Raw genomic sequence first — 12801 nt, forward strand, 5'->3', positions numbered from 1 at the left:
CACCATCAAGAGCATGTCTACTCCTGTAAGTTCTGCCTCAAGCACTTCAAGGCCAGGGAAGACAAGCAGACCCACGAGAAGGATGACCACTAGGTCAAAAAGTTGCACTATAGGTGCTCCAAATGCCCCTGGGGATTTTACAACATAACGGAAACTGCCATTTCAGACAGCATGAGTCCAAGAGACATTTGTAAAACGTGCTACAAGGAAATCCCCCAACTTAGCAAGCTTGAGAAGCACGAGCTGAGCCACAGTGACAACAAATCTTTCAGGTAGGTGTTTTATACTGCATACTCTGTTAGTTTGATACTGAACACATCTCCCTCTGAAATGTATGTTTTGTTTGTTTGTATTATCAGCTGAAAGTGGACTGCAAAGTGTTAATGTTTTCCATTACGTTCTGCTCCTGCTAGGTGTCAGGTGTGCCAGCGTTCCTTTGCCCAGGCCAGCCAGCTGAAGTCTTACCTGCACGTCCACACTGGGTAGAGGACCTTCAAATGCCAGCGCTGCGTCAAGAGCTTTGACCACAACGTCAGCCTCAAGAACCTCGTCACACGCTATCACCAAGGGGAGAGTGGCGAGGGAGGGAGGTGCGAGAGTGGAGGAGCAGGCGACAGTGGAACTATGAACCTGAGGAGGAGGAGCGTCAGAATGAGAGTGATTCTGACTTTGACCTGGAGGAAGAGGAGAAGACAGGGAGTAAAGGGAAAGGTAGTGGAGGAGGGGGGCACTGGTAGAAAGAAGCCTTGAGGAGAGATACAGTGGGGCAAAAAAGTATTTAGTCAGCCACCAATTGTGCAAGTTCTCCCACTTAAAAAGATGAGAGAGGCCTGTAATTTTCATCATAGGTAAACTATGACAGACAAAATGAGAAAAAAAATCCAGAAAATCACATTGTAGGATTTTTAATGAATTTATTTGCAAATTATGGTGGAAAATAAGTATTTGGTCAATAACAAAAGTTTATCTCAATACTTTGTTATATACCCTTTGTTGGCAATGACAGAGGTCAAACGTTTTCTGTAAGTCTTCACAAGGTTTTCACACACTGTTGCTGGTATTTTGGCCCATTCCTCCATGCAGATATCCTCTAGAGCAGTGATGTTATGGGGCTGTTGCTGGGCAACACAGACTTTCAACTCCCTCCAAAGATTTTCTATGGGGTTGAGATCTGGAGACTGGCTAGGCCACTCCAGGACCTTGAAATGCTTCTTACGAAGCCACTCCTTCGTTGCCCGGGCGGTGTGTTTGGGATCATTGTTATGCTGAAAGACCCAGCCACGTTTCATCTTCAATGCCCTTGCTGATGGAACGAAGTTTTCACACAAAATCTCACAATACATGGCCCCATTCATTCTTTCCTTTACACTGATCAGTCGTCCTGGTCCCTTTGCAGAAAAACAGCCCCAAAGCATGTTTCCACCCCCATGCTTCACAGTAGGTATGGTGTTCTTTGGATGTAACTCAGCATTCTTTGTCCTCCAAACACGACGAGTTGAGTTTTTACCAAAAAGTTATATTTTGGTTTCATCTGACCATATGACATTCTCCCAATCTTCTTCTGGATCATCCAAATGCTCTCTAGCAAACTTCAGACGGGCCTGGACATGTACTGGCTTAAGCAGGGGGACACATCTGGCACTGCAGGATTTGAGTCCCTGGCGGCGTAGTGTGTTACTGATGGTAGGCTTTGTTACTTTGGTCCCAGCTGTCTGCAGGTCATTCACTAGGTCCCCCTGTGTGGTTCTGGGATTTTTGCTCACCGTTCTTGTGATCATTTTGACCCCACGGGGTGAGATCTTGCGTGGAGCCCCAGATTGAGGGAGATTATCAGTGGTCTTGTATGTCTTTAATTTCCTAATAATTGCTCCAACAGTTGATTTCTTCAAACCAAGCTGCTTACCTATTGCAGATTCAGTCTTCCCAGCCTGGTGCAGGTCTACAATTTTGTTTCTGGTGTCCTTTGACAGCTCTTTGGTCTTGGCCATAGTGGAGTTTGGAGTGTGACTGTTTGAGGTTGTGGACAGGTGTCTTTTATACTGATAACAAGTTCAAACAGGTGCCATTAATACAGGTAACGAGTGGAGGACAGAGGAGCCTCTTATAGAAGAAGTTACAGGTCTGTGAGAGCCAGAAATCTTGCTTGTTTGTAGGTGACCAAATACTTATTTTCCACCATAATTTGCAAATATATTCATAAAAAATCCTACAATGTGATTTTCTGGATTTTTTTTTCTAATTTTGTCTGTCATAGTTGAAGTGTACCTATGATGAAAATTACAGGCCTCATCTTTTTAAGTGTGAGAACTTGCAAAGTTGGTGGCTCACTAAATACTTTTTTGCCCCACTGTACATGTGGACAATGCTGTTGAAAAGCTGGATACATTATCATCACCACCCCAGAGAGAACCAGACCAGAACCAGGAGCCATGGTGTCATTAAAAAAAGAGTCTTATCGGTTTTGTCACGACCATAATGTTTTGGCTTTGAACATTTCTTAGAACTCTTGATGCTGTTGTTTTTTAACTTCTACAGTTTATGTTTAAAGATATATATTGTTAAAGAAAATGTGTTTCACTGTTCTACATCATCAAATGTCCAGGAAAAATCTGATGGGGAATATGTTACAAAGAATTTCCTCCCCACAGATGTTATTGGCTGATATATTGCATTTTGAGTTCTCCTGGCTGGACCGGCCCACTAGTTAAGAAGCACAGAGATAAACTCATCTTGGATATAACCAGCGAGGAAGCAAGAGGCTTGACTCCGCTCTAATGTCTGTCAGTGCGAAAATACAATGTTAACCAGTGGGAGTGGGGATTTTCTTTTAGGGAGGTCAATGAGATAATGTTGAATTTGGTCAACAGTTAAATAAAGGTTACATACAAAAAAACATCAAATTAAATTTGTTTAATTTGATCGAATTGAAGTTTCATCATGTTTATGTTGATATGAATTTACTGATAAGTGGGCACATGTGGCATTTCGGGAACTTGGAGAAAAACAATTTTATAATGGAGTTGTGCTTGTTGTTCTCACACACATTGGCTAGAATGTTTATTTAGTCATTTATTTTACCCCCAGTCCAGTTGTGGGCAACACTTTACCTGTTGAGTGTAGTTCGCCATAAAACCCAAAGAAGAATACATAGCTCTTGCTCTGTGCCTACATTCCCACACAGTAGGTGGCGACATGCACTTTTTAAAATATGTTTTTTATTAACAACAAATCAATACATAAAGCACATGAGGGAACACAAGCATACATAGATTACAAACAATGGACAATCGAGCTAGGGGGTACAATATCACATTACAATTACACAAGGACCTTAAGGGACATGCATATACTTACAATTCTAACAGCTTTTTTGTTAGTAGAGCATTTAACCGTCTTAAAATACAGTTCAATTTCTTTTTGTAGGGTACGAAAATGTGGTTTTCTGTTTGTAAATTTAAATTCGTGTATATGAAATTTGGCCAAAAGTATAATGAAATTAATTACATAAAAATATTTCAGCTTATTTCTATTGTATGTAAAGAATCTAAAAAAGTACATCTCTCCACAATAGTTTAAAATCTTCATAAAAGTGTTCAATTACAAACCTACTGTCTTGCCACAGTTTTCTTACATGCATACAATGCCAAAAAAAAGATCCAACACTGTTTCTGGGTGGTCATTACAAAAGGAGACATTTGAGTTGACGTTTTCCTTAAACTTCTTCATATAGTGGTTGGCAGGGTAATATTTATGAATAATTTTAAAGGAAACTTCCTTAATTTTGTTAACAAGTAGGTATGTGTGTGGCAACATCCAAACTTTTTTCCAACAGATATTATCAATAAATCCATTCCAATAAGGCATGACATAAGGTACAACATCCTGCTGAAACAAGGTTCGTATTGCTCTGTTGTTGAATGGGCCACAAGAGAAACAAATCTTTCCTACTGATGAGTCAACAGGATCAATAGAAGGTAGGCTCTGAGGGTCAGGTCTTGACACGTTCCTAAATAACATAGCAACACCTGAGGGAATGGCATCTAAAACAATTGCAATAGCTTTAGGTGTTACAGGGACTTTGTAAAGTGATAAGAATTCTTTATAACTGAGTAAAAGACCCTCTGCATTTACCAGTTGGCTCACCAATAGGATATAGGATAGGATAAATTGTGTTTGTAAATTAAGGACCATGACAAGAAAACCTGCCGTTGAAAAGCAGAAAGTTTCACTGGAACTTTGTCAATATTATAATTGCAAAACAACATGAAGTTAAGGCCACCAAAAGTAGAGAAGACATGATGAGGAATAAAATTCCAGATAGAAGTGGGTCTTCTTAGGAATTGTTTTATCCAATTGATCTTAAAAGTATTATTTAAAGTAGTAAAGTCCAGAAAATTCAGTCCACCATTCTCAAAAGTGTTCATTACAACAGTTTTCCTAATGTAATGGGTACGGTTTCTCCAAAGAAAGTTGAAAAGCATCTGGTCCCTCTCCTTGCTTATTTTACTGTCAAGATATAAAGATAGAGCACCATATGTTAGTCTAGAGATACCTTCAGCCTTGGTTATTAGGACTCTACCTTTTAAAGATAAGTCCCTCTGTAGCCATTGATTTAGTTTCTTCTGGAGTTTTTTAATAAGAGGGTTAAAATTTAGTAAGCCTCTAGACTTTGATCCTTTGTAACGGTTATGCCTAAATATGTAAGTTCTTCTTTTACTGGAATACCATAATATGAAGGTGTCACACAATCTTTGACAGCTATGAGTTCACATTTCTTAATGTTAAGATATAGACCAGACGCTTTGGAAAAGGATTGTATCACATTGATCGATATGGGAATTTGGTTAGCGTCTTTCAGACAAAGCGTAGTATCGTCAGCCAGCTGGCTTATAATAATTTCTTTACCAGCTATGGAAATACCTTGTACAGGACTATTATTTAAAGAATTTGCAAGAAGTTGGGTGATTAATAAAAACAGGTATGGAGAGATAGGACAACTTTGCCTAATTCCTCTCTTTAACTCAAATCTAGGTGAGGTGCCATATTTCAATTTGATAGAGCTGTTCTATTTGCATAGAGAGTCTTAATAGCCTTACAGAAAAAATTCCCAAAGCCAAGTCTCTCAAGGGAGTGGAAGAGAAACTGATGCTCTACTGTGTCAAATGCTTTATAAAAATCTAAAAAATAATATGAAGCTATCCTCAGTTATTAGATCTGAGTAGTCAAGTATGTCTAATACTAGTCTGACATTGTTAGAAATATGTCTGTTCCTCATGAAGCCAGACTGTGTTTCATCAATGATTGCGTCCAGGACTTCTTTAATTATTTTTGCAAGTAGTAAGGCCGCATGCACTTAAACGATTGTTTGCGGACTGCCTTGACATAGAAGAAGACTCAGCTGAGTCACAGCGAGAAAGGGATTAGTTATAAATATCTTTGAATGAGTCCTTTAACTATCCCTATATTTAGACGTCTGTCAACATGGCTGACTCCCAGAAGCATCCATTAATTGTATACCTCAGTAATCTTGCACCACCAGAGACCGCTTTAAAACCTACAATAATTCGATCAGCATCCAAGAAACAGGACAACAAGTACCGTGGACAGACCCAAGTAAATTTAAGTTTTTATTTAAATGATGGCGCGTAAAATTCTCTCTCCCCTCCTACGCGTGAACGAGCACACACATCTTCATTGCTGCGACTTGCTAGTTGAGGTTTCTGCTCTTCACTCCGTTGTCAGTTTAGCCTGCATTTCACTGATCCCAGTAGCATTTATTTGATTTTTGTCCTTCAAGGCAGCTGTCAATGTTCACGTTAGGCTGCGTTTTTATTTTATGGCGGTTTGATCGCGGGGGAGGCACTAGTAATATCTGCACTTTTCGGTTTGGTTATTTGTTTTAAGTGTATTAGTAAATAATTATTGGGAAAGAAAGCTTGGGGCCTTGGGTCTGAACCTGTGCAACTGGGTCCTGGACTTCCTGACGGGCTGCCCTCAAGTGGTGAAGGTAGGAAACAACACCTCCACTTCGCTGATCCTGAAGAGAGGCCCCACAAGGGTGCATGCTCAGCCGCCTCCTGTATTCCTTGTTCACCCATGACTGCGTGCCTCTAACTCAATCATCAAGTTTGCAGACGACACAACAGTTGTAGGCCTGATTACCAACAATGGTGAGGCAGCCTACAGGGAGGAGGTGAGGGCTCTGGGAGTGTGGTGCCAGGAAAATAACCCTCACCAAAAGTCAACTAAACAAAATGAGCTGAGGAAGCACCCTCCCCCTCCCTATGCACATCGACGGGACCGCAGTGGAGAAGGTGGAACGCTTCAAATTCCTCAGCGTACATATCACTGACAAACTGAAATGGTCCACCCACACAGGCATTGTGGTGAGGAAGGCGCAACAGTGCCTCTTCAATCTCAGGAGGCTGAGAAAATTTGGCTTGGCACCTGAATCCCTCACAAACGTTTACAGATGCATAATTGAGAGCAACCTGTCAGGCTGTATCACAGCCTGGTATGGCAACTGCATCGCCAGCAACCACAGGGCTCTCCAGAGGGTGGTGCGTCTGCCCAACGCATCACTGGGGGCAAACTACCTGCCCTCCAGGACACCTAGAGCACCCGATGTCACAGGAAGGCCAAAAAGATCATCAAGGACAACAACCACCCGAGCCACTGCCTGTTCACTCAGCTATCATCCAGAAGCTGAGGTCAGTACACGTGCATCAAAGCTGGGACCGAGAGACTGAAAAGCAGCTTCTGTCTCAAGGCCATCAGACTGTTAAATAGCCATCACTAGCACCTTAGAGGCTGCTGCTCTATATTCAGACTTGAAATCACTGGCCACTTTAATAATTGGAACAATAGTCACTTTAATAAATGTTTACATATTTTTCCCTACTCATCTCATATACCGTATTCTATTCTACTGTATTAGTCTATGTTGCTCTGACAATGCTCATCCAAATATTTACATATTCTTAATTCCATTCCTAAATGTGTGTGTATTGTTGTGAAATTGATAGATATTACTTGTTAGATATTACTGCACTGTTGGAGCTAGACCCACAATAACATCTGCTAAACATGTGTATGTGACCAATACAATTTGATTTGACTACTTTTAACCATTTACATAGACATTTTAGCAAAAACACATTATCTGGAAGAACTGTGCAGATGCAAAGTGTGGTAACAGAACTTCGGTAAAAATCTTTTTGTCCACTTTAAAAATACCTCTTAAATATCTGCTCCGAATTAAGAAAATAATGGGGTGTCAACTATGACATGACACGTTGACTCTGAAAAATATATATTTTGGTTATTGAACTACAGTATGTGAAGTGGATTTACACTGAGTAACACAATAAGGTAACAGAATTTCATCAGGTCCCTGATATGGATATTGTCCTTCTATTCATGGTGATGTATCCTAAATGGGTACTCAAATGGTATAAATATACAATAGCCTACTTAGCATATTTGGGTATTGTTCTACACACTGGCTTATTTTTAGTGAGCTCTGCCTCAAACAAGACATTTGGTTGCTTTGCTTCAAAACAAGACCAAATCTGAATCAATCATAGACATCAATGTTTCACAAGTTTGGACATTAAAGTACATCACAGTAGAATACAATACATTAAGCTACTTAATGCTAGTGTTCTCTACTCTGTACTGTACAAACTTGTGAACCCAACTGTGGTGTGGTGTCACATTTTTTTCCCAATCCCTAGTAAACGCAGCTGATTTAAATGAATTGCATTCTAAACTGAAGATCATGATTAGTTGATTATTGGAGTCGTGTGTGTGTGTGTGTGTGTGTGTGTGTGTGTGTGTGTGTGTGTGTGTGTGTGTGTGTGTGTGTGTGTGTGTGTGTGTGTGTGTGAGAGAGAGAGCTGGGGCAAAAGTGTGGCACCAATCAGGCCCCTCTGAGGACTGGAGTTACCCATCCCTGATGGAGTGTCTGCAGATAGAAGGAAGATTTGCAAAGGAATAAAGGGTTGTTACTGTGGAGGAGAACATGAGGCGACATCCTTGGAATGCCCAAATAGGGTGAAAGAGATGGAGGTGGACAAAATTCAGTCCCAAAATTGCCCTCGCTAGAAGCATGTATTTCAGACATAAGGAAGTGGATGGCTGCAAACTTTCTACTTTTAAACTTGGACAAAACAGAGATGATTGTTCTAGGTCCCAAGAAACAAAGAGATCTTCTGTTGAATCTGACAATTAATCTTAATGGTTGTACAGTCGTCTCAAATAAAACTGTGAAGGACGTCGGCATTACTCTGGACCCTGATCTCTCTTTTGAAGAACATATCAAGACTGTTTCAAGGACAGCTTTTTCCCCATCTACGTAACATTGCAAAAATCCGAAACTTTCTGTCCAAAAATGATGCAGAAAAATTAATCCATGCTTCTGTCACTTCTAGGTTAGACTACTGCAATGCTCTACTTTCCGGCTACCCGGATAAAGCACTAAATAAACTTCAGTTAGTGCTAAATACAGCTGCTAGAATGCTGACTAGAACCAAAGAAATTGATCAGGGCTTTTTCCTATAGAGCTCCATTTTTTGGAATAGTCTGCCTACCCATGTGAGAGATGCAAACTCGGTCTCAACCTTCAAGTCTTTACTGAAGACTCATCTCTTCAGTGGGTCATATGATTGAGTGTAGTCTGGCCCAGAAGTGTGTAGGTGAACGGAAAGGCTCTGGAGCAACGAACCGCCCTTGCTGTCTCTGCCTGGCCGGTTCCCCTCTTTCCACTGGGATTCTCTGCCTCTAACCCTATTACAGGGGCTGAGTCACTGGCTTACTAGGGCTCTTTCATACCGTCCCTAGGAGGGGTGCGTCACTTGAGTGGGTTGAGTCACTGATGTGATCTTCCTGTCTGGGTTGGCGCCCCCCCTTGGGTTGTGCCGTGGCGGAGATCTTTGTGGGTTATACTCGGCCTTGTCTCAGGATGGTAAGTTGGTGGTTGAAGATATCCCTCTAGTAGTGTGGGGGCTGTGCTTTGGCAAAGTAGGTGGGGTTATATCCTTCCTGTTTGGCCCTGTCCGGGGGTGTCATCGGATGGGGCCACAGTGTCTCCTGACCCCTCCTGTCTCAGCCTCCAGTATTTATGCTGCAGTAGTTTATGTGTCGGGGGGCTAGGGTCAGTTTGTTATATCTGGAGTACTTCTCCTGTCCTATCCGGACAGTGTCCTGTGTCCTGTGTGAATTTAAGTATGCTCTCTCTAATTCTCTCTTTCTTTCTCTCTCTCGGAGGACTTGAGCCCTAGGACCATGCCTCAGGACTACCTGACATGATGACTCCTTGCTGTCCCCAGTCCACCTGGCCGTGCTGCTGCTCCAGTTTCAACTGTTCTGCCTGTGATTATTATTATTTGACCATACTGGTCATTTATGAATATTTGAACATCTTGGCCATGTTCTGTTATAATCTCCACCCGGTACAGCCAGAAGAGGACTGGCCACCCCACATAGCCTGGTTCCTCTCTAGGTTTCTTCCTAGGAGTTTTTCCTAGCCACCGTGCTTCTACACCTGCATTGCTTGCTGTTTGGGGTTTTAAGCTGGGTTTCTGTACAGCACTTTGAGATATCAGCTGATGTACGAAGGGCTATATACAGTGCCTTGCGAAAGTATTCGGCACCCTTGAACTTTGCGACCTTTTGCCACATTTCAGGCTTCAAACATAAAGATATAAAACTGTATTTTTTTGTGAAGAATCAACAACAAGTGGGACACAATCGTGAAGTGGAACGACATTTATTGGATATTTCAAACTTTTTTAACAAATCAAAAACTGAAAAATTGGGCGTGCAAAATTATTCAGCCCCCTTAAGTTAATACTTTGTAGCGCCACCTTTTGCTGCGATTACAGCTGTAAGTCGCTTGGGGTATGTCACTATCAGTTTTGCACATCGAGAGACTGACATTTTTTCCCATTCCTCCTTGCTAAACAGCTCGAGCTCAGTGAGGTTGGATGGAGAGCATTTGTGAACAGGAGTTTTCAGTTCTTTCCACAGATTCTCGATTGGATTCAGGTCTGGACTTTGACTTGGCCATTCTAACACCTGGATATGTTTATTTTTGAACCATTCCATTGTAGATTTTGCTTTATGTTTTGGATCATTGTCTTGTTGGAAGACAAATCTCCATCCCAGTCTCAGGTCTTTTGCAGACTCCATCAGGTTTTCTTCCAGAATGGTCCTGTATTTGGCTCCATCCATCTTCCCATCAATTTGAACCATCTTCCCTGTCCCTGCTGAAGAAAAGCAGGCCCAAACCATGATGCTGCCACCACCATGTTTGACCGTGGGGATGGTGTGTTCAGCTGTGTTGCTTTTACGCCAAACATAACATTTTGCATTGTTGCCAAAAAGTTCAATTTTGGTTTCATCTGACCAGAGCACCTTCTTCCACATGTTTGGTGTGTCTCCCAGGTGGCTTGTGGCAAACTTTAAACAACACTTTTTATGGATATCTTTAAGAAATGGCTTTCTTCTTGCCACACTTCCATAAAGGCCAGATTTGTGCAATATACGACTGATTGTTGTCCTATGGACAGAGTCTCCCACCTCAGCTGTAGATCTCTGCAGTTCATCCAGAGTGATCATGGGCCTCTTGGCTGCATATCTGATCAGTCTTCTCCTTGTATGAGCTGAACGTTTAGAGGGACGGCCAGGTCTTGGTAGATTTGCAGTGGTCTGATACTCCTTCCATTTCAATATTATCGCTTGCACAGTGCTCCTTGGGATGTTTAAAGCTTGGGAAATCTTTTTGTATCCAAATCCGGCTTTAAACTTCTTCACAACAGTATCTCGGACCTGCCTGGTGTGTTCCTTGTTCTTCATGATGCTCTCTGCGCTTTTAACGGACCTCTGAGACTATCACAGTGCAGGTGCATTTATACGGAGACTTGATTACACACAGGTGGATTGTATTTATCATCATTAGTCATTTAGGTCAACATTGGATCATTCAGAGATCCTCACTGAACTTCTGGAGAGTGTTTGCTGCACTGAAAGTAAAGGGGCTGAATAATTTTGCACGCCCAATTTTTCAGTTTTTGATTTGTTAAAAAAGTTTGAAATATCCAATAAATGTCGTTCCACTTCATGATTGTGTCCCACTTGTTGTTGATTCTTCACAAAAAAATACAGTTTTATATCTTTATGTTTGAAGCCTGAAATGTGGCAAAAGGTCGCAAAGTTCAAGGGGGCCGAATACTTTCGCAAGGCACTGTAAATATATTTGATTTGATCTGGGTTTGGCGGATTCCAGGAGAATGCTACCTACCCCCAATGCATAGTGCCAACTGTAAGGTTTGGTGTTTTTTAGGGTTAGGCCCTATAGTTCCAGTGAAGGGAAATCTTAACTCTACAGCATACAATCTCATTCTAAATGATTATGTGCTTCCAACTTTGTCAACAGTTTGGGGAAGGCCCTTTCCTGTTTCAGCATAAAAATGCCCCCATGCACAAAGCGTTTTGGTTTGTCAATTGCTGTGGAAGAACTTGACTGGCCTGCACAGAGCCCTGAACTGAACCCCATCAAACACCTTTGGGATGAATTGGAACGCCGACTGCGAGCCAGATGTAATCGGCCAACATCAGTACCTAACCTCACTAATGCTCTTGTGGCTGAATGGAAGCAAGTCCCTTCAGCAATGTTCCAACCTCTAGTGGAAAGCCTTCCCAGAAGAGTAAAGGCTGTTATAGCAGCAAAGGGGGACTAACACCATATGAATGACCATGATTTTGGAATGAGATGTTAAAGGAGCAGGTGTCCACATACTTTTGGCAATTTAGTGTATTTTAATCCAGGCATGTTCCTAGACGATAAGATTGTGTGATGATGCGAATGACTGAGGAACATTCCATCGGTCTCTTCCAAATATGCTAATGTATATGAATTTGCAAGAGCCAAGTGGCAGGAAATGAACGCCCCCCCCCCCCCCCCCACAATCTGTTGCCCCCCTCCCTCCCCAGAAGATATTATCATGAACATCAACTGTCTGCTGCAGCTGCTTCAGCGGTGTGAGCAGTGTAGCTGTGAGTGTGATCCAGACGCAGGGAGACAGGACATGCCTCTCTGTGACCCAACACTGCCAGAGCTGCAACAACCTCAGGGCATGGGCAAGCAACCAGGCTGTTTTCCAGACAACACACAGAGGAAATGGGGAAGAGCCACAGAACACCCAGGTTGGTATTTCAGGATTAACAGTTGATATTGTGAGGTAACTAACTGACTCCAGTTGTTTGTATTCTGTGGTATTTCTAGCTCTGACAGAATTATCACTCCAATAATGGTGTATGCCTTGCTAAGGTGGCTGAGGTGCATGTGGCTATGCCATCTGAGGACACACATGAGGCCCTGGAGGTGACCGGCTCTCTGGAAATGGAGGTGACCGTAGACCAGCCACCAAGACCAGGGGGAAGTGGCTCGTCATTGGTGAGGTGGAAGAAGGAGGGGAACAAAGGAGTTGAGGAGATCAAGAAAGTGACTGAGGTGGTGTTGGACAGTGAGATGGACAGTGCACGAAGTCAAGATGAAAATAGTCTGTCCTTACAGGAGAATGATGATGGAGAGGATAGGAGAGAAAAGTCCCTAGGTGGTGAACAACAGGAGAATGGTGCTGAGCAGCGGGCCTCTATTGAGTTGACAATATACTCTATAGAGCCTGAGGACTCTGAAAGCCCAACCTCTCAGATAGACAGAGGAGAGAAGACGGAGGTCGCTGCAGATGGGTGTGAGGGGGAGGGTGAGGAGAAGGAAACAGATGAGGAAGATGGCCA

The 12801-nt window shown here is 42.3% G+C and overlaps 1 protein-coding gene across 2 annotated transcripts in view; it reads right to left on the reverse strand.

Annotated features, from left to right (window-relative positions):
• LOC110535793 (ribonuclease P protein subunit p38) overlaps positions 1 to 12801 on the reverse strand; it is a 49363-nt gene that overhangs the window by 10436 nt on the left and 26126 nt on the right. Inside the window, exon 2 of one of the 2 annotated variants that reach the window (XR_005035165.1) lies at positions 536 to 630. The exons of the other annotated variant lie outside the window; for it this stretch is intronic. The gene's annotated coding sequence lies outside the window, so the exon portion shown is untranslated. Of the gene's footprint in view, positions 1 to 535; positions 631 to 12801 lie in introns of those variants that run through there. 2 annotated transcript variants of the gene reach the window in all.

Source organism: Oncorhynchus mykiss, chromosome 2, assembly GCF_013265735.2.
Source record: "Oncorhynchus mykiss isolate Arlee chromosome 2, USDA_OmykA_1.1, whole genome shotgun sequence".
NCBI lineage: Eukaryota > Metazoa > Chordata > Actinopteri > Salmoniformes > Salmonidae > Oncorhynchus > Oncorhynchus mykiss.